We start from the raw sequence: 22,992 nt of genomic DNA, 5'->3' as shown, positions 1-22,992 counted from the left end.
GTTTTGCCGACTCGCTCCGAAGCCCCGATCATATGATTCGCGAAACGCGATGTGTCGTGTATAGTGTGCCTTTGTGTTCTAATTCACATAAAATAAAATAAAACTTATTTATCATTTCATAGTTTTCCCACCGACGAAAATAAAAAAAGCATTGAAATTGGGCGACGACAGGAGGAGGCGACAATTACTCTGAGGAAAGATACTTTAGTGTGTGCTAAGCCCTTCACGGAGGAAGAGGTCCATGTTTAACCGGAGTACGGTCGATCTCGCACCGTGGGCTGTGCCTTCCAGGTTTGCGTGGAAAAGTTTGTGTTGCAGAGCAGTAAATGTGGAGATGTGCAGGAGCACGATTATAACAGCCGTCCAGTCCCAGGTGAGTGTAATGTGTTAACTAAAACAATAACTTATATTAAAAGCTTATGGGCAACTATAGACATTAATCAAATATAGTATGTTTTATTTGTATTGTTAGATGTAACGTTATACATTTAATGTAGCACATGGTAGCAGTTATGCTAACAGTCGAGCAGGTTAGTGAAGCGGTGTTTTTATACTTTTGCCATCACCCTTTTATTCTGCTCTCTTTCTGGCTTAAGACATTTAAAGTTATCAATAAAATCCACAACAATGTAGGAAATACGAGCAGTTGAACAAACATCTGTTGTACAAGCAGAATTCAAATTATTTTATAATGGTTTGTAGATTATTTAACTTTGAATTGATGTTCTAAGTAACTGGTATATTATTGCATAAATGTGATAGTAACTTTCCAAATTAATGAGTTGTTTTTATTAAAGTGTTATGTTTAACACAAAATAATATTTGTATTGTTGTTTGCTTTATGTTAATTAAGTGTTCTTGCTGAGGCATGGGAAAAATAAAGGAGCTGGAAAAAACACCTGCTAGTGACATCAATTCAATTCAATTCAAGTTTATTTGTATAGCGCTTTTTACAATACAAATCATTACAAAGCAACTTTACAGAAAATTGTGTTTCTACAATATTTAGTAATATCTTATAAGTGGTGACTGTCAGTTTGTGCACGTATGACAGGATTTGTAGGAAATTTATACAAGTCGTAGTCAGCCAGATGATGAACATTATTAATATTATTAATAATTAATGTATGATGCAGTCACACTTGTAGCAATATTTGTTAGTTCTGTTGTTGATTCAGGGTCAGCATCATCTGAGGTCCTCTGAGGGTCAGCATCATCTCTTGTCAGGTGTTCTGGATCCAGACTGGAGCTTGTGTAAACCGTGGCAAAACATAGAAACAAAATAGAGACATCATTAGCATAGCTGCTGATCCAACAAAGTAAAATTAGTTTAACCCAAGCTAATGAATAAAAATGCACCTTTGAACAGATGCAACTACACTCACAATTAAAAAGATACATTATTCAAATGCTTGGCGAAAGAGATGTGTTTTTAATCTAGATTTAAACAGAGAGAGTGTGTCTGAACCCCGAACATTATCAGGAAGGCTATTCCAGAGTTTGGGAGCCAAATGTGAGAAAGCTCTATCCCTTTAGTGGACTTTGCTATCCTAGGAACAACCAAAAGTCCAGTGTTTTGTGACCTTAGGGAGCGTGATGGGTTGTAACGTGGTAGAAGGATAGTTAGGTACGCAGGAGCTAAACCATTTAGGGCCTTATAGGTAAGTAATGATAATTTGTAACTGATACGGAACTTAATAGGTAGCCAGTGCAGAGACTGTAAAATTGGGGTAATATGATCATATTTTCTTGAGCTGGTAAGGATATATAGGGATATATAAGGACTCTAGCTGCTGCATTTTGGACGACCTGTAGCTTGTTTATTGAAGAAGCAGGACAACCACCTAGAAGTACATTACAATAGTCCAGTCTAGAGGTCATGAATGCATGAACTTGCTTTTCTGCATCAGAAACAGATAACATGTTTCGTAGCTTGGCAATGTTTCTAAGATGGAAGAATGCAGTTTTTGTAACATTGGAAATATGATTTTCAAGAGACAAGTTGCTGTCTAATATAACACCCAGATTTCTGACTGTAGAGGAATTAACAGTACATCCGTCTAGTTGCAGATTGTAATCTACAAGATTCTGTGTAGTGTCATCCAATCTTTTACATTTTTAACACACTCTGTTAGCTTAGATAATTTAGAGGTTTCATCTGGTCTCGTTGAGATATATAGCTGAGTATCATCAGCATAACAGTGGAAGCTAATTCCATATTTTCTAATAATATTACCAAGGGGCAACATGTATATTGAAAATAGAAGGGGACCTAGGACGGATCCTTGTGGCACTCCATATTTTCCTGATGATAAATGAGATGACACCCCATTTAAATAAACAAAATGGTAGCGATCGGACAGGTAGGATCTAAACCATCTTAGAGCCTGCCCTTGAATACTTGTATAGTTTTGTAATCGATCTATGAGTATGTCATGATCTAAGGTGTTGAACGCAGCACTAAGATCAAGTAAGACTAGAAATGAGATGCAGTCTTGGTCTGACGCAAGGAGCAGGTCATTTGTAATTTTAACAAGTGCAGTTTCTGTGCTATGGGGGGGCCTGAAACCTGACAGAAATTCTTCATACAGATCATTTTTATGCAGGAAGGAGCTCAATTGAGCAGAGACAACTTTTTCTAAAATTTTAGACTTAAATGGAAGATTTGAAATAGGCCTATAATTTGCCAGTTCACTAGGATCTAGTTTTGGTTTCTTAATAAGAGGCTTGATAACCGGCAGCTTGAATGGTTTTGGGACGTGACCTAAAGATAACGACGAGTTTATGATATTGAGAAGCGTTTCTTCTGCTACAGGTAACAGCTCTTTCAGTAATTTAGTGGGTACAGGATCTAATAAACATGTTGTTGGTTTAGATACAGTGATAAGTTTATTTAGCTCTTCCTGTCCTATGGTTGTAAAGCGCTGCAGTTTATCTTTGGGTGCGATGGATGAAACTGAAGTGTTAGACGCTGTAGAATCTACATTCGCTATTGTATTTCTAATGTTATCTATTTCATCATTGAAGAAATTCATAAAGTCATTACTATTTAACGTTGGTGGAATATTTGAATCAGGTGGCGTCTGGTAATTTGTTAATTTAGCCACTGTGCTAAATAAAAACCTTGGATTGTTTTGGTTATTTTCAATGAGTTTGTGGATATGCTCTGCCCTAGCAGTTTTTAGAGGCTGTCTATAGCTGGACATACTGTTTTTCTATGCAATTCTAAAAACTTCCAAGTTAGTTTTTCAGTTAGCCAGAGCAAGAGATACATCAGATTTCTTTTGCATGTCTGACAGTGTAACATTAATCGGAAGTATTTCAAAAGAGTTAAACCTGTATCCTGTTTTCTGGGTAACATTGAGAATATCACTATATATTGCTGACCAGTCTGACGGGGCTCATGCTTATAACAGTAGTTTGGTGGAGTAGACTCATTTAGACCTAAATAATCATTTGGTTTTAGCCAGGTTTCAGTCAAGCAGAGTACATCAAAACTATTATCTGTGATCATTTCATTTACAATAACTGCTTTGGGTGTAGTGATGTGTGATAGTGATGTGTATTCTCAGTCCAAATTGATTGCACATCATCTAATTAATGAATTTCTGTTAATAACCCTGATCTGTGCTTCAGGTGCGTTTCGTGAAGCCGGTGTATCCGGGACAGTCTCTGCAGACGGAGATGTGGAAGGAAGGGAACAGGATTCACATCCAGTGCAAGGTGACGAAGCGTTCGGTGTGTGTGTGTGTGTGTGTGTTTAATTCTTCAGTGTGTGTTCAGCGCTGATCTGTTCTGGCTCTAGGTGAAGGAGAGCGGAGACATGGTGCTGTCTGGAGTGTATATAGATCTGCAGACACACACACACACACACATCTGAGAGCGCACGCAGGATCAGAGACGGCGGTCAGGAGCTGGTGAAGAAGGTCAAGGCTGTGTTCGGATGGAGATCAGCAAAGACGGCAGAACCATCCGAGAGTGGAGTGAGCCAGACACTGCAGAATATCATTCATTCTCTTCACACAAGCAAAGATATCTGCCAAAGTGACGAGGAATAGAATTAACTATTAAGAGATATATTTTTATGTGATATCCCAAAATGTGCATAAACATTTACATCATTGGTAAATATTTTTGCATGTTTTAAGCAAAAACTTACACAGTATGGGGTTGTTGTTGTTGTTTTAAGTCATTTTACTTGTACAGTAAATTCATCCTGATTCGAGAATGTTTAGATATTTATATTAATGCTGTCAAACGGTTAATCACATTCAAAATAAGTTTTTGTTCATGTGCGTGTACCGTGTATATTTATTATGCATATATAAATACACACACATGTATGTATATATTTAAGAAAAATTTTATGTTTATATACTATTTATAAATAATATATATATATATATATATATATATATATATATATATATATATATATATATATATGTATATATATATGCATGTAAATATTTTAAAATATATACAGGTAAAATGTGTCTGTGTGTGTCTGTGTGTGTGTGTGTGTGTGTGTGTCCACCTGGATGTTCCCGTGTTTGGCTCCTGGGATGATCTGAATCCTCTCAAAGTCCCTCCCCAGGATGATGACGTCACAGTCAGAGAAGTACGCCTGTCCCACGAGCCCCGGACAAAACAACACACACAGTCTGACACTGATAATCACACAGAGTTCTACATATCATCTGAATCTAATGTTTTGCTACATTTCTATTTATTTTTTTAAATCGAGGAATCAGAGTTTTAAATGTTTTCATTTACGGTTAATAATCTCTTTAACACGAACAGCTTGAATCATCTGGACTTTTTGAGTCAAATATTTTGGCAAAGATTTTTTGCATTTGTTAAAATATTATTTCTTAACATATCAGACAATATCTGCCTTCATTTTGCATGCATCTTGTTTATTCTCGCTTATAAACTTTTTGTTGATTTTGTTGTGTTGTTTTTTATCCTCATTTGTAAGTCGCTTTGGATAAAAGCGTCTGCTAAATGAATAAATGTAAATGTAAACTTATCAAATTATGGTTTCGTTTCCTTACATGAATATCGAAATATTCAACTCAAATAAACACTTGTATGATGCAGTATTAGAATTAGAATTTAATTTGGGGTCCTGAAATACCCTGAACACTGCACAGAGGTTAATATGACCATTGCTACATAAATAAAATAAAAATTGAAACTCATCCTATATTGTTTGAATTTTCCCTTACTAAATTATATAGTTACCGATGCTATGGACTGTGGGATTACTAACAGACTATTAAAAAAAATCTGTCTCTTTTTTTCTTTATTAAAAGTTGGTCTAGACAAGTACATGAATCAAATGTTTTGCCGACTCGCTCCGAAGCCCCGATCAAATGATTCGCGACACGCGCTTCGGAGTCCCGATCTGAATCAAATGTTTTGCGCACTCGCTCCGAAGCCCCGATCATATGATTCGCGAAACGCGCTTCGGAGTCCCGATCTGAATCAAATGTTTTGCCGACTCGCTCCGAAGCCCCGATCAAATGATTCGCGAAACGCGCTTCGGAGTCCCGATCTGAATCAAATGTTTTGCCGACTCGCTCCAAGATCTCAAGTTATTTTCCAGTGAAAGCGCTATAGCGTTCATTCGCTTGCCGAAAAATGGCGGAGACCAAAAGTATTCAGATGTGTTGTGTATAGTGTGCCTTTGTGTTCTAATTCAAATAAAATAAAATAAAACTTATTTATCATTTCATAGTTTTCCCACCGACGAAAATAAAAAAAGCATTGAAATTGGGCGACGACAGGAGGAGGCGACAATTACTGTGAGGAAAGATACTTTAGTGTAGAGGTGTGCGATACCGCTAGATTTGGTATCGATCCGATACCAAGTAAATACAGGGCCAGTATCGCCGATACCGATACCAATACCAATACTTTTTAATAATTAAGGTGGATGCGTCTTCAACCTAAATCTAAATGAATTTTCATGACTTTTAATTTGTTTTTGTGATTTGCATTTCGGGTTATTAATCAGTACTACAAAAGCTTTTGTTCAGAAACAACTTTTGGTTACTTCTGTTTTTTTTTTAAATAAACAAAGTTACAAAATGATTAATTCACAAATATATATATAAAAAAAAAGTAACAACACAATACACTTTTTGCTATCTGCTGGCTTATTTTGTGTAATACGAAGAAATGGTCACTGAACGAATCAGTGAACGATTCTGAACGAATCATTTTGGTGAACGAACTGAAAATGAACGAATCACTAGAAAGAATCATAATTTCCACCACTAAAAGTCACGTTTGATCTCGAGGGATTTTGCGAGATTTCCAGTCTGACCTGGGAATTAGAGGTGTGCGATACCGCTAGATTTGGTATCGATCCGATACCAAGTAAATACAGGGCCAGTATCGCCGATACCGATACCAATACCAATACTTTTTAATAATTAAGGTGGATGCGTCTTCAACCTAAATCTAAATGAATTTTCATGACTTTTAATTTGTTTTTGTGATTTGCATTTCGGGTTATTAATCAGTACTACAAAAGCTTTTGTTCAGAAACAACTTTTGGTTACTTCTGTTTTTTTTTTAAATAAACAAAGTTACAAAATGATTAATTCACAAATATATATAAAAAAAAAAGTAAAAACAAATTCTCTTTTCAAGTAGCATGTTAATAAAAAAATGTTTCTCCTCTTTAGTGCACTTCTTTTCAGGATTTTTTTTTCTTAAACAAAGTCATAAAGTTTTACTTCACAATGTAAAACAAATTCTCCTTGTACAAAATTCCTGAAGCCGACATCTTCCACTATGGAAAGAGGCTGCAGGTCCTTCACAATCATTTCTGATAGGCGCCTTGTAATATCCACTGCTCTTGGAGAATCAGCTATTGATAAAATAATAAATAATAAAAATAATTAAGTCTGGTGCACATCACTATGTGTAGTTTAAATATAGAAACTAGTATCACTTTCACAGCTGACACAAAAAGGGTAGATCGGCCTGAAAATACAGCCATACAACGCTCCTCTTTCTCTCCGCCTCTGACTGACTGCTGTTAGAAATGCGCGGCTGAGCAGTGCGCGCGCCTGACTGCTGGTGGTAGCGCTAGTGGTGAGTCGCGTGACGGTACAACACAGTAGAGGGGCGGAGAGCAGTGTCGAGCACGAGCAGCACTCTTGAGAGCTTGCTCTGCTCTGTGACAGTAGCAGCATTTTGATAAACACGGCCAGGTCGCAAAACGAGAGAAACTGAAACTTAAGTATCGATATTTTCCCGTTGGTATCGATCAATACCGATACCAACGTTGGTATCGATATTATCGATATTAGTATCGATCTGCCCACCTCTACTTTAGTGTGTGCTAAGCCCTTCACGGAGGAAGAGGTCCGTGTTTAACCGGAGTACGGTCGATCTCGCACCGTGGGCTGTGCCTTCCAGGTTTGCGTGGAAAAGTTTGTGTTGCAGAGCAGTAAATGTGGAGATGTGCAGGAGCACGATTACAACAGCCGTCCAGTCCCAGGTGAGTGTAATGTGTTAACTAAAACAATAACTTATATTAAAAGCTTATGGGCAACTATAGACATTAATCAAATATAGTATGTTTTATTTGTATTGTTAGATGTAACGTTATACATTTAATGTAGCACATGGTAGCAGTTATGCTAACAGTCGAGCAGGTTAGTGAAGCGGTGTTTTTATACTTTTGCCATCACCCTTTTATTCTGCTCTCTTTCTGGCTTAAGACATTTAAAGTTATCAATAAAATCCACAACAATGTAGGAAATACGAGCAGTTGAACAAACATCTGTTGTACAAGCAGAATTCAAATTATTTTATAATGGTTTGTAGGTTATTTAACTTTGAATTGATGTTCTAAGTAACTGGTATATTATTGCATAAATGTGATAGTAACTTTCCAAATTAATGAGTTGTTTTTATTAAAGTGTTATGTTTAACACAAAATAATATTTGTATTGTTGTTTGCTTTATGTTAATTAAGTGTTCTTGCTGAGGCATGGGAAAAATAAAGGAGCTGGAAAAAACACCTGCTAGTGACATCAATTCAATTCAAGTTTATTTGTATAGCGCTTTTTACAATACAAATTGTTACAAAGCAACTTTACAGAAAATTGTGTTTCTACAATATTTAGTAATATCTTATAAGTGGTGACTGTCAGTTTGTGCACGTATGACAGGATTTGTAGGAAAATTAATACAAGTCGTAGTCAGCCAGATGATGAACATTTTTTAATATTATTAATAATTAATATATGATGCAGTCACACTTGTAGCAATATTTGTTAGTTCTGTTGTTGATTCAGGGTCAGCATCATCTGGGGTCCTCTGAGGGTCAGCATCATCTCTTGTCAGGTGTTCTGGATCCAGACTGGAGCTTGTGTAAACCGTGGCAAAACATAGAAACAAAATAGAGACATCATTAGCATAGCTGCTGATCCAACAAAGTAAAATTAATTATTTTAACCCAAGCAAAAGAATAAGAATGCACATTTGATCAGATGCAACTACACTCACAATTTAAGATACATTATTCAAATGCTTGGCGAAAGAGATGTGTTTTTAATCTAGATTTAAACAGAGAGAGTGTGTCTGAACCCCGAACATTATCAGGAAGGCTATTCCAGAGTTTGGGAGCCAAATGTGAAAAAGCTCTACCTCTAGTGGACTTTGCTATCCTAGGAACGACCAAAAGTCCAGTGTTTTGTGACCTTAGGGAGCGTGATGGGTTGTAACGTGGTAGAAGGATAGTTAGGTACGCAGGAGCTAAACCATTTAGGTAAGTAATGATAATTTGTAACTGATACAGAACTTAATAGGTAGCCAGTGCAGAGACTGTAAAATTGGGGTAATATGATCATATTTTCTTGAGCTGGTAAGGATATATAGGGATATATAAGGACTCTAGCTGCTGTGTTTTGGACGACCTGTACTTTGTTTATTGAAGAAGCAGGACAACCACCTAGAAGTGCATTACAATAGTCCAGTCTAGAGGTCATGAATGCATGAACTTGCTTTTCTGCATCAGAAACAGATAACATGTTTCGTAGCTTGGCAATGTTTCTAAGATGGAAGAATGCAGTTTTTGTAACATTGGAAATATGATTTTCAAAAGACAAGTTGCTGTCTAATATAACACCCAGATTTCTGACTGTAGAGGAAGTAACAGTACATCCGTCTAGTTGCAGATTGTAATCTACAAGATTCTGTGTTGTGTTTTTTGGTCCAATAATTAATATCTCCGTCTTATCTGAATTTAATTGGAGAAAATTATTTGTCATCCAATCTTTTACATTTTAACACACTCTGTTAGCTTAGATAATTGAGAAGTTTCATCTGGTCTCGTTGAGATATATAGCTGAGTATCATCAGCATAACAGTGGAAGCTAATTCCGTATTTTCTAATAATATTACCAAGGGGCAACATGTATATTGAAAATAGAAGGGGACCTAGGACGGATCCTTGTGGCACTCCATATTTTACTGGTGATAAATGAGATGACACCCCATTTAAGTAAACAAAATGGTAGTGATCGGACAGGTAGGATCTAAACCATCTTAGAGCCTGTCCTTGAATACCTGTATAGTTTTGTAATCGATCTATGAGTATGTCATGATCTAAGGTGTTGAACACAGCACTAAGATCAAGTAAGACTAGAAATGAGATGCAGCCTTGATCTGACGCAAGGAGCAGGTCATTTGTAATTTTAACAAGTGCAGTTTCTGTGCTATGGTGGGGCCTGAAACCTGACTGAAATTCTTCATACAGATCATTTTTATGCAGGAAGGAGCTCAATTGAGCAGACACAACTTTTTCTGAAATTTTAGACTTAAATGGAAGATTTGAAATAATTTTCCAGTACACTAGGATCTAGTTTTGGTTTCTTAATAAGAGGCTTAATAACCGGCAGCTTGAATGGTTTTGGGACGTGACCTAAAGATAAGGACGAGTTAATGATATTGAGAAGCGGTTCTTCGGCTACAGGTAACAACTCTTTCAGTAATTTAGTGGGTACAGGATCTAATAAACATGTTGTTGGTTTAGATACAGTGATAAGTTTATTTAGCTCTTCCTGTCCTATGGTTGTAAAGCGCTGCAGTTTATCTTTGGGTGCGATGGATGAAACTGAAGTGTTAGACGCTGTAGAATCTACATTCGCTATTGTATTTCTGATGTTATCTATTTCATCAGTGTATAAATTCATAAAGTCATTACTATTTAACGTTGGTGGAATATTTGAATCAGGTGGCGTCTGGTAATTTGTTAACTTAGCCACTGTGCTAAATAAAAACCTTGGATTGTTTTGGTTATTTTCAATGAGTTTGTGGATATGCTCTGCCCTAGCAGTTTTTAGAGCTTGTCTATAGCTGGACATACTGTTTTTCTATGCAATTATAAAAACTTCCAAGTTAGTTTTTCAGTTAGCCAGAGCAAGAGATACATCAGATTTCTTTTGCATGTCTGACAGTGTAACATTAATCGGAAGTATTTCAAAAGAGTTAAACCTGTATCCTGTTTTCTGGGTAACATTGAGAATATCACTATATATTGCTGACCAGTCTGACGGGGCTCATGCTTATAACAGTAGTTTGGTGGAGTAGACTCATTTAGACCTAAATAATCATTTGGTTTTAGACAGGTTTCAGTCAAGCAGAGTACATCAAAACTATTATCTGTGATCATTTCATTTACAATAACTGCTTTGGGTGTAGTGATGTGTGATAGTGATGTGTATTCTCAGTCCAAATTGATTGCACATCATCTAATTAATGAATTTCTGTTAATAACCCTGATCTGTGCTTCAGGTGCGTTTCGTGAAGCCGGTGTATCCGGGACAGTCTCTGCAGACGGAGATGTGGAAGGAAGGGAACAGGATTCACATCCAGTGCAAAGTGACGAAGCGTTCGGTTTGTGTGTGTGTGTGTGTGTGTGTGTGTGTTTAGTCCTTCAGTGTGTGTTCAGCGCTGATCTGTTCTGGCTCTAGGTGAAGGAGAGCGGAGACGTGGTGCTGTCTGGAGCGTATACAGATCTGCAGACGGATGTGTGTGTCAGCACCGGGTCTCCGCAGGTTCACACACACACACACACACATCTGAGAGCGCACGCAGGATCAGAGACGGCGGTCAGGAGCTGGTGAAGAAGGTCAAGGCTGTGTTCGGATGGAGATCAGCAAAGACGACAGAAACATCCGAGAGTGGAGTGAGCCAGACACTGCAGAATATCATTCATTCTCTTCACACAAGCAAAGATATCTGCCAAAGTGACGAGGAATAGAATTAACTATTAAGAGATATATTTTTATGTGATATCCCAAAATGTGCATAAACATTTACATCATTGGTAAATATTTTTGCATGTTTTAAGCAAAAACTTACACAATATGGGGTTGTTGTTGTTGTTTTAAGTCATTTTACTTGTACAGTAAATTCATCCTGATTCGAGAATGTTTAGATATTTATATTAATGCTGTCAAACGGTTAATCACATTCAAAATAAGTTTTTGTTCATGTGCGTGTACCGTGTATATTTATTATGCATATATAAATACACACACATGTATGTATATATTTAAGAAAAATTTTATGTTTATATACTATTTATAAATAATATATATATATATATATATATATATATATATATATATATATATGTATATATATATGCATGTAAATATTTTAAAATATATACAGGTAAAATGTGTGTGTGTGTGTGTGTGTGTGTGTGTGTGTGTCCACCTGGATGTTCCCGTGTTTGGCTCCTGGGATGATCTGAATCCTCTCAAAGTCCCTCCCCAGGATGATGACGTCACAGTCAGAGTAGTACGCCTGTCCCACGAGCCCCGGACAAAACAACACACACAGTCTGACACTGATAATCACACAGAGTTCTACATATCATCTGAATCTAATGTTTTGCTACATTTCTATTTATTTTTTTAAATCGAGGAATCAGAGTTTTAAATGTTTTCATTTACGGTTAATAATCTCTCAAACACGAACAGCTTGAATCATCTGGACTTTTTGAGTCAAATATTTTGGCAAAGATTTTTTGCATTTGTTAAAATATTATTTCTTAACATATCAGACAATATCAGCCTTCATTTTGCATGCATCTTGTTTATTCTCGCTTATAAACTTTTTGTTGATTTTGTTGTGTTGTTTTTTATCCTCATTTGTAAGTCGCTTTGGATAAAAGCGTCTGCTAAATGAATAAATGTAAATGTAAACTTATCAAATTATGGTTTCGTTTCCTTACATGAATATCGAAATATTCAACTCAAATAAACACTTGTATGATGCAGTATTAGAATTAGAATTTAATTTGGGGTCCTGAAATACCCTGAACACTGCACAGAGGTTAATATGACCATTGCTACATAAATAAAATAAAAATTTAAACTCATCCTATATTATTTGAATTTTCCCTTACTAAATTATATAGTTACCGATGCTATGGACTGTGGGATTACTAACAGACTATTAAAAAAAATCTGTCTCTTTTTTTCTTTATTAAAAGTTGGTCTAGACAAGTACATGAATCAAATGTTTTGCGCACTCACTCCGAAGCCCCGATCAAATGATTTGCGAAACGCGCTTCGGAGTCCCGATCTGAATCAAATGTTTTGCGCACTCGCTCCAAGATCTCAAGTTATTTTCCAGTGAAAGCGCTATAGCGTTCATTCGCTTGCCGAAAAATGGCGGAGACCAAAAGTATTCAGATGTGTTGTGTATAGTGTGCCTTTGTGTTCTAATTCAAATAAAATAAAATAAAACTTATTTATCATTTCATAGTTTTCCCACCGACGAAAATAAAAAAAAAGCATTGAAATTGGGCGACGACAGGAGGAGGCGACAATTACTGTGAGGAAAGATACTTTAGTGTGTGCTAAGCCCTTCACGGAGGAAGAGGTCCATGTTTAACCGGAGTACGGTCGATCTCGCACCGTGGGCTGTGCCTTCCAGGTTTGCGTGGAAAAGTTTGTGTTGCAGAGCAGTAAATGTGGAGATGTGCAGGAGCACGATTACAACAGCCGTCCAGTCCCAGGTGAGTGTAATGTGTTAACTAAAACAATAACTTATATTAAAAGCTTATGGGCAACTATAGACATTAATCAAATATAGTATGTTTTATTTGTATTGTTAGATGTAACGTTATACATTTAATGTAGCACATGGTAGCAGTTATGCTAACAGTCGAGCAGGTTAGTGAAGCGGTGTTTTTATACTTTTGCCATCACCCTTTTATTCTGCTCTCTTTCTGGCTTAAGACATTTAAAGTTATCAATAAAATCCACAACAATGTAGGAAATACGAGCAGTTGAACAAACATCTGTTGTACAAGCAGAATTCAAATTATTTTATAATGGTTTGTAGATTATTTAACTTTGAATTGATGTTCTAAGTAACTGGTATATTATTGCATAAATGTGATAGTAACTTTCCAAATTAATGAGTTGTTTTTATTAAAGTGTTATGTTTAACACAAAATAATATTTGTATTGTTGTTTGCTTTATGTTAATTAAGTGTTCTTGCTGAGGCATGGGAAAAATAAAGGAGCTGGAAAAAACACCTGCTAGTGACATCAATTCAATTCAATTCAAGTTTATTTGTATAGCGCTTTTTACAATACAAATCATTACAAAGCAACTTTACAGAAAATTGTGTTTCTACAATATTTAGTAATATCTTATAAGTGGTGACTGTCAGTTTGTGCACGTATGACAGGATTTGTAGGAAAATTAATACAAGTCGTAGTCAGCCAGATGATGAACATTATTAATATTATTAATAATTAATATATGATGCAGTCACACTTGTAGCAATATTTTTAGTTCTGTTGTTGATTCAGGGTCAGCATCATCTGAGGTCCTCTGAGGGTCAGCATCATCTCTTGTCAGGTGTTCTGGATCCAGACTGGAGCTTGTGTAAATCCTAGTTACCACGGGATGAAGATCCCAGCAGAAACAGAGAAACACATAGAGACATCATTAGCATAGCTGCTGATCCAACAGAGTAAAATTAGTTTAACCCAAGCTAATGAATAAAAATGCACATTTGATCAGATGCAACTGCAGTCACAATTTAAGAGATACATTATTTGAATGCTTGGCGAAAGAGATGTGTTTTTAATCTAGATTTAAACAGAGAGAGTGTCTGAACCCGGAACATTATCAGGAAGGCTATTCCAGAGTTCGGGAGCCAAACGTGAAAAAGCTCTACCTCTAGTGGACTTTGCTATCCTAGGAACAACCAAAAGTCCAGTGTTTTGTGACCTTAGGGAGCGTGATGGGTTGTAGCGTGGTAGAAGGATAGTTAGGTACGCAGGAGCTAAACCATTTAGGGCCTTATAGGTAAGTAATGATAATTTGTAACTGATACAGAACTTAATAGGTAGCCAGTGCAGAGACTGTAAAATTGGGGTAATATGATCATATTTTCTTGAGCTGGTAAGGATATATAGGGATATATAAGGACTCTAGCTGCTGTGTTTTGGACGACCTGTAGCTTGTTTATTGACGAAGCAGGACAACCACCTAGAAGTGCATTACGATAGTCCAGTCTAGAGGTCATGAATGCATGAACTTGCTTTTCTGCATCAGAAACAGATAACATGTTTCGTAGCTTGGCAATGTTTCTAAGATGGAAGAATGCAGTTTTTGTAACATTGGAAATATGATTTTCAAAAGACAAATTGCTGTCTAATATAACACCCAGATTTCTGACTGTAGAGGAAGTAACAGTACATCCGTCTAGTTGCAGATTGTAATCTACAAGATTCTGTGTAGTGTTTTTTGGTCCAATAATTAATATCTCCGTCTTATCCGAATTTAATTGGAGAAAATTATTTGTCATCCAATCTTTTACATTTTTAACACACTCTGTTAGCTTAGATAATTGGGAAGTTTCATCTGGTCTCGTTGAGATATATAGCTGAGTATCATCAGCATAACAGTGGAAGCTAATTCCGTATTTTCTAATAATATTACCAAGGGGCAACATGTATATTGAAAATAGAAGGGGACCTAGGACGGATCCTTGTGGCACTCCATATTTTACTGGTGATAAATGAGATGACTCCCCATTTAAGTAAACAAAATGGTAGTGATCGGACAGGTAGGATCTAAACCATCTTAGAGCCTGCCCTTGAATACCTGTATAGTTTTGTAATCGATCTATGAGTATGTCATGATCTATGGTGTCGAACGCAGCACTAAGATCAAGTAAAACTAGAAATGAGATGCAGCCTTGATCTGACGCAAGGAGCAGGTCATTTGTAATTTTAACAAGTGCAGTTTCTGTGCTATGGGGGGGCCTGAAACCTGACTGAAATTCTTCATACAGATCATTTTTATGCAGGAAGGAGCTCAATTGAGCAGACACAACTTTTTCTGAAATTTTAGACTTAAATGGAAGATTTAAAATAGGCCTATAATTTGCCAGTACACTAGGATCTAGTTTTGGTTTCTTAATAAGAGGCTTAATAACCGGCAGCTTGAATGGTTTTGGGACGTGACCTAAAGATAACGACGAGTTTATGATATTGAGAAGCGGTTCTTCGGCTACAGGTAACAACTCTTTCAGTAATTTAGTGGGTACAGGATCTAATAAACATGTTGTTGGTTTAGATACAGTGATAAGTTTATTTAGCTCTTCCTGTCCTATATTTGTAAAGTACTGCAGTTTATCTTTGGGTGCGATGGATGAAACTGAAGTGTTAGACGCTGTAGAATCTACATTCGCTATTGTATTTCTAATGTTATCTATTTCATCAGTGTAGAAATTCATAAAGTCATTACTATTTAACGTTGGTGGAATATTTGAATCAGGTGGCGTCTGGTAATTTGTTAATTTAGCCACTGTGCTAAATAAAAACCTTGGATTGTTTTGGTTGTTTTCAATGAGTTTGTGGATATGCTCTGCCCTAGCAGTTTTTAGAGCTTGTCTATAGCTGGACATGCTGTTTTTCTATGCAATTCTAAAAACTTCCAAGTTAGTTTTTCAGTTAGCCAGAGCAAGAGATACATCAGATTTCTTTTGCATGTCTGACAGAGTAACATTAATCGGAAGTATTTCAAAAGAGTTAAACCTGTATCCTGTTTTCTGGGTAACATTGAGAATATCACTATATATTGTTGACCAGTCTGACGGGGCTCATGCTTATAACAGTAGTTTGGTGGAGTAGACTCATTTAGACCTAAATAATCATTTGGTTTTAGCCAGGTTTCAGTCAAGCAGAGTACATCAAAACTATTATCTGTGATCATTTCATTTACAATAACTGCTTTGGGTGTAGTGATGTGTGATAGTGATGTGTATTCTCAGTCCAAATTGATTGCACATCATCTAATTTAATGAATTTCTGTTAATAACCCTGATCTGTGCTTCAGGTGCGTTTCGTGAAGCCGGTGTATCCGGGACAGTCTCTGCAGACGGAGATGTGGAAGGAAGGGAACAGGATTCACATCCAGTGCAAAGTGACGAAGCGTTCGGTGTGTGTGTGTGTGTGTGTTTAGTCCTTCAGTGTGTGTTCAGCGCTGATCTGTTCTGGCTCTAGGTGAAGGAGAGCGGAGACGTGGTGCTGTCTGGAGCGTATACAGATCTGCAGACGGATGTGTGTGTCAGCACCGGGTCTCCGCAGGTTCACACACACACACACACACATCTGAGAGCGCACGCAGGATCAGAGACGGCGGTCAGGAGCTGGTGAAGAAGGTCAAGGCTGTGTTCGGATGGAGATCAGCAAAGACGACAGAAACATCCGAGAGTGGAGTGAGCCAGACACTGCAGAATATCATTCATTCTCTTCACACAAGCAAAGATATCTGCCAAAGTGACGAGGAATAGAATTAACTATTAAGAGATATATTTTTATGTGATATCCCAAAATGTGCATAAACATTTACATCATTGGTAAATATTTTTGCATGTTTTAAGCAAAAACTTACACAATATGGGGTTGTTGTTGTTGTTTTAAGTCATTTTACTTGTACAGTAAATTCATCCTGATTCGAGAATGTTTAGATATTTATATTAATGCTGTCAAACGGTTAATCACATTCAAAATAAGTTTTTGTTCATGTGCGTGTACCGTGTATATTTATTATGCATATATAAATACACACACATGTATGTATATATTTAAGAAAAATTTTATGTTTATATACTATTTATAAATAATATATATATATATATATATGCATGTAAATATTTTAAAATATATACAGGTAAAATGTGTCTGTGTGTGTGTGTGTGTCTGTGTGTGTGTGTGTGTGTGTGTGTGTGTGTGTGTGTGTGTGTGTGTGTGTGTCCACCTGGATGTTCCCGTGTTTGGCTCCTGGGATGATCTGAATCCTCTCAAAGTCCCTCCCCAGGATGATGACGTCACAGTCAGAGTAGTACGCCTGTCCCACGAGCCCCGGACAAAACAACACACACAGTCTGACACTGATAATCACACAGAGTTCTACATATCATCTGAATCTAATGTTTTGCTACATTTTTATTTATTTTTTTAAATCGAGGAATCAGAGTTTTAAATGTTTTCATTTACGGTTAATAATCTCTTTAACACGAACAGCTTGAATCATCTGGACTTTTTGAGTCAAATATTTTGGCAAAGATTTTTTGCATTTGTTAAAATATTATTTCTTAACATATCAGACAATATCTGCCTTCATTTTGCATGCATCTTGTTTATTCTCGCTTATAAACTTTTTGTTGCTCTTTTTGTTGATTTTGTTGTGTTGTTTTTTATCCTCATTTGTAAGTCGCTTTGGATAAAAGCGTCTGCTAAATGAATAAATGTAAATGTAAACTTATCAAATTATGGTTTCGTTTCCTTACATGAATATCGAAATATTCAACTCAAATAAACACTTGTATGATGCAGTATTAGAATTAGAATTTAATTTGGGGTCCTGAAATACCCTGAACACTGCACAGAGATTAATATGACCATTGCTACATAAATAAAATAAAAATTGAAACTCATCCTATATTGTTTGAATTTTCCCCTTACTAAATTATATAGTTACCGATGCTATGGACTGTGGGATTACTAACAGACTATTAAAAAAAATCTGTCTCTTTTTTTCTTTATTAAAAGTTGGTCTAGACAAGTACATGAATCAAATGTTTTGCCGACTCGCTCCGAAGCCCCGATCAAAAGATTCGCGAAACGCGCTTCGGAGTCCCGATCTGAATCAAATGTTTTGCGCACTCGCTCCGAAGCCCCGATCAAAAGATTCGCGAAACGCGCTTCGGAGTCCCGATCTGAATCAAATGTTTTGCGCACTCGCTCCGAAGCCCCGATCAAAAGATTCGCGAAACGCGCTTCGGAGTCTCGATCTGAATCAAATGTTTTGCCGACTCACTCCGAAGCCCCGATCAAATGATTCGCGACACGCGCTTCGGAGTCCCGATCTGAATCAAATGTTTTGCGCACTCGCTCCGAAGCCCCGATCAAAAGATTCGCGAAACGCGCTTCGGAGTCTCGATCTGAATCAAATGTTTTGCCGACTCGCTCCGAAGCCCCGATCAAATGATTCACGAAACGCGCTTCGGAGTCCCGATCTGAATCAAATGTTTTGCCGACTAGCTCCCAAGCCCCGATCAAAAGATTCGCGAAACGCGCTTCGGAGTCTCGATCTGAATCAAATGTTTTGCGCACTCGCTCCGAAGCCCCGATCAAATGATTTGCGAAACGCGCTTCGGAGTCCCGATCTGAATCAAATGTTTTGCGCACTCGCTCCAAGATCTCAAGTTATTTTCCAGTGAAAGCGCTATAGCGTTCATTCGCTTGCCGAAAAATGGCGGAGACCAAAAGTATTCAGATGTGTTGTGTATAGTGTGCCTTTGTGTTCTAATTCAAATAAAATAAAATAAAACTTATTTATCATTTCATAGTTTTCCCACCGACGAAAATAAAAAAAGCATTGAAATTGGGCGACGACAGGAGGAGGCGACAATTACTCTGAGGAAAGATACTTTAGTGTGTGCTAAGCCCTTCACGGAGGAAGAGGTCCATGTTTAACCGGAGTACGGTCGATCTCGCACCGTGGGCTGTGCCTTCCAGGTTTGCGTGGAAAAGTTTGTGGTGCAGAGCAGTAAATGTGGAGATGTGCAGGAGCACGATTACAACAGCCGTCCAGTCCCAGGTGAGTGTAATGTGTTAACTAAAACAATAACTTATATTAAAAGCTTATGGGCAACTATAGACATTAATCAAATATAGTATGTTTTATTTGTATTGTTAGATGTAACGTTATACATTTAATGTAGCACATGGTAGCAGTTATGCTAACAGTCGAGCAGGTTAGTGAAGCGGTGTTTTTATACTTTTGCCATCACCCTTTTATTCTGCTCTCTTTCTGGCTTAAGACATTTAAAGTTATCAATAAAATCCACAACAATGTAGGAAATACGAGCAGTTGAACAAACATCTGTTGTACAAGCAGAATTCAAATTATTTTATAATGGTTTGTAGATTATTTAACTTTGAATTGATGTTCTAAGTAACTGGTATATTATTGCATAAATGTGATAGTAACTTTCCAAATTAATGAGTTGTTTTTATTAAAGTGTTATGTTTAACACAAAATAATATTTGTATTGTTGTTTGCTTTATGTTAATTAAGTGTTCTTGCTGAGGCATGGGAAAAATAAAGGAGCTGGAAAAAACACCTGCTAGTGACATCAATTCAATTCAAGTTTATTTGTATAGCGCTTTTTACAATACAAATCTTTACAAAGCAACTTTACAGAAAATTGTGTTTCTACAATATTTAGTAATATCTTATAAGTGGTGACTGTCAGTTTGTGCACGTATGACAGGATTTGTAGGAAAATTAATACAAGTCGTAGTCAGCCAGATGATGAACATTTTTTAATATTATTAATAATTAATATATGATGCAGTCACACTTGTAGCAATATTTGTTAGTTCTGTTGTTGATTCAGGGTCAGCATCATCTGGGGTCCTCTGAGGGTCAGCATCATCTCTTCTCAGGTGTTCTGGATCCAGACTGGAGCTTGTGTAAATCCTAGTTACCACGGGATGAAGATCCCAGCAGAAACAGAGAAACACATAGAGACATCATTAGCATAGCTGCTGATCCGACAGAGTAAAATTATTTTAACCCAAGCTAATGAATAAAAATGCACATTTGATCAGATGCAACTGCAGTCACAATTTAAGAGATACATTATTTGAATGCTTGGCGAAAGAGATGTGTTTTTAATCTAGATTTAAACAGAGAGAGTGTGTCTGAACCCCGAACATTATCAGGAAGGCTATTCCAGAGTTCGGGAGCCAAACGTGAAAAAGCTCTACCTCTAGTGGACTTTGCTATCCTAGGAACGACCAAAAGTCCAGCGTTTTGTGACCTTAGGGAGCGTGATGGGTTGTAACGTGGTAGAAGGATAGTTAGGTACGCAAGAGCTAAACCATTTAGGGCCTTATAGGTAAGTAATGATAATTTGTAACTGATACAGAACTTAATAGGTAGCCAGTGCAGAGACTGTAAAATTGGGGTAATATGATCATATTTTCTTGAGCTGGTAAGGACTCTAGCTGCTGCATTTTGGACGACCTGTAGCTTGTTTATTGACGAAGCAGGACAACCACCTAGAAGTGCATTACAATAGTCCAGTCTAGAGGTCATGAATGCATGAACTAGCTTTTCTGCATCAGAAACAGATAACATGTTTCGTAGCTTGGCAATGTTTCTAAGATGGAAGAATGCAGTTTTTGTAACATGGGAAATATGATTTTCAAAAGACAAATTGCTGTCTAATATAACACCCAGATTTCTGACTGTAGAGGAAGTAACAGTACATCCGTCTAGTTGCAGATTGTAATCTACAAGATTCTGTGTAGTGTTTTTTGGTCCAATAATTAATATCTCTGTTTTATCCGAATTTAATTGGAGAAAATTGTTTGTCATCCAATCTTTAACATTTTTAACACACTCTGTTAGCTTAGATAATTGAGAAGTTTCATCTGGTCTCGTTGAGATATATAGCTGAGTATCATCAGCATAACAGTGGAAGCTAATTCCGTATTTTCTAATAATATTACCAAGGGGCAACATGTATATTGAAAATAGAAGGGGACCTAGGACGGATCCTTGTGGCACTCCATATTTTACTGGTGATAAATGAGATGACTCCCCATTTAAATAAACAAAATGGTAGCGATCGGACAGGTAGGATCTAAACCATCTTAGAGCCTGCCCTTGAATACCTGTATAGTTTTGTAATCGATCTATGAGTATGTCATGATCTATGGTGTCGAATGCAGCACTAAGATCAAGTAAAACTAGAAATGAGATGCAGCCTTGGTCTGACGCAAGGAGCAAGTCATTTGTAATTTTAACAAGTGCAGTTTCTGTGCTATGGTGGGGCCTAAAACCTGACAGAAATTCTTCATACAGATCATTTTTATGCAGGTGCTCAATTGAGCAGACACAACTTTTTCTAAAATTTTAGACATAAATGGAAGATTTGAAATAGGCCTATAATTTGCCAGTACACTAGGATCTAGTTTTGGTTTCTTAATAAGAGGCTTGATAACCGCCAGCTTGAATGGTTTTGGGACGTGACCTAAAGATAACGACGAGTTTATGATATTGAGAAGCGGTTCTTCGGCTACAGGTAACAACTCTTTCAGTAATTTAGTGGGTACAGGATCTAATAAACATGTTGTTGGTTTAGATACAGTGATAAGTTTATTTAGCTCTTCCTGTCCTATGGTTGTAAAGCACTGCAGTTTATCTTTGGGTGCGATGGATGAAACTGAAGTGTTAGACGCTGTAGAATCTACATTCGCTATTGTATTTCTAATGTTATCTATTTCATCAGTGAAGAAATTCATAAAGTCATTACTATTTAACGTTGGTGGAATATTTGAATCAGGTGGCGTCTGGTAATTTGTTAACTTAGCCACTGTGCTAAATAAAAACCTTGGATTGTTTTGGTTATTTTCAATGAGTTTGTGGATATGCTCTGCCCTAGCAGTTTTTAGAGCTTGTCTATAGCTGGACATACTGTTTTTCTATGCAATTATAAAAACTTCCAAGTTAGTTTTTCAGTTAGCAAGAGCAAGAGATACATCAGATTTCTTTTGCATGTCTGACAGAGTAACATTTAGCAGAAGTATTTCAAAAGAGTTAAACCTGTATCCTGTTTTCTGGGTAACATTGAGAATATCACTATATATTGTTGACCAGTCTGACGGGGCTCATGCTTATAACAGTAGTTTGGTGGAGTAGACTCATTTAGACCTAAATAATCATTTGGTTTTAGCCAGGTTTCAGTCAAGCAGAGTACATCAAAACTATTATCTGTGATCATTTCATTTACAATAACTGCTTTGGGTGTAGTGATGTGTGATAGTGATGTGTATTCTCAGTCCAAATTGATTGCACATCATCTAATTTAATGAATTTCTGTTAATAACCCTGATCTGTGCTTCAGGTGCGTTTCGTGAAGCCGGTGTATCCGGGACAGTCTCTGCAGACGGAGATGTGGAAGGAAGGGAACAGGATTCACATCCAGTGCAAAGTGACGAAGCGTTCGGTTTGTGTGTGTGTGTGTGTGTTTAATTCTTCAGTGTGTGTTCAGCGCTGATCTGTTCTGGCTCTAGGTGAAGGAGAGCGGAGACATGGTGCTGTCTGGAGCGTATACAGATCTGCAGACACACACACACACACACACATCTGAGAGCGCACGCAGGATCAGAGACGGCGGTCAGGAGCTGGTGAAGAAGGTCAAGGCTGTGTTCGGATGGAGATCAGCAAAGACGGCAGAAACATCCGAGAGTGGAGTGAGCCAGACACTGCAGAATATCATTCATTCTCTTCACACAAGCAAAGATATCTGCCAAAGTGACGAGGAATAGAATTAACTATTAAGAGATATATTTTTATGTGATATCCCAAAATGTGCATAAACATTTACATCATTGGTAAATATTT

General features: G+C 37.1%; 2 long non-coding RNA genes across 2 annotated transcripts; both read left to right on the top strand.

Annotated features, from left to right (window-relative positions):
* The first annotated feature begins 4,475 nt into the window (after positions 1-4,475).
* Positions 4,476-22,477, top strand: LOC127968469 (uncharacterized). Its single transcript, XR_008155974.1, has 3 exons — positions 4,476-5,810; positions 19,092-19,173; positions 19,654-22,477. It is a non-coding gene; the product is annotated as an uncharacterized LOC127968469 (long non-coding RNA).
* Positions 5,837-6,884, top strand: LOC127968470 (uncharacterized). Its single transcript, XR_008155975.1, has 2 exons — positions 5,837-6,129; positions 6,641-6,884. It is a non-coding gene; the product is annotated as an uncharacterized LOC127968470 (long non-coding RNA).
* Positions 22,478-22,992: the final 515 nt, after the last annotated feature.

The sequence above is a fragment of the Carassius gibelio genome, chromosome B11 (assembly GCF_023724105.1).
Source record: "Carassius gibelio isolate Cgi1373 ecotype wild population from Czech Republic chromosome B11, carGib1.2-hapl.c, whole genome shotgun sequence".
Lineage (NCBI taxonomy): Eukaryota > Metazoa > Chordata > Actinopteri > Cypriniformes > Cyprinidae > Carassius > Carassius gibelio.
Note: the sequence above shows the minus strand (reverse complement) of the source record. Positions and strands in the feature narration are given on the sequence as shown.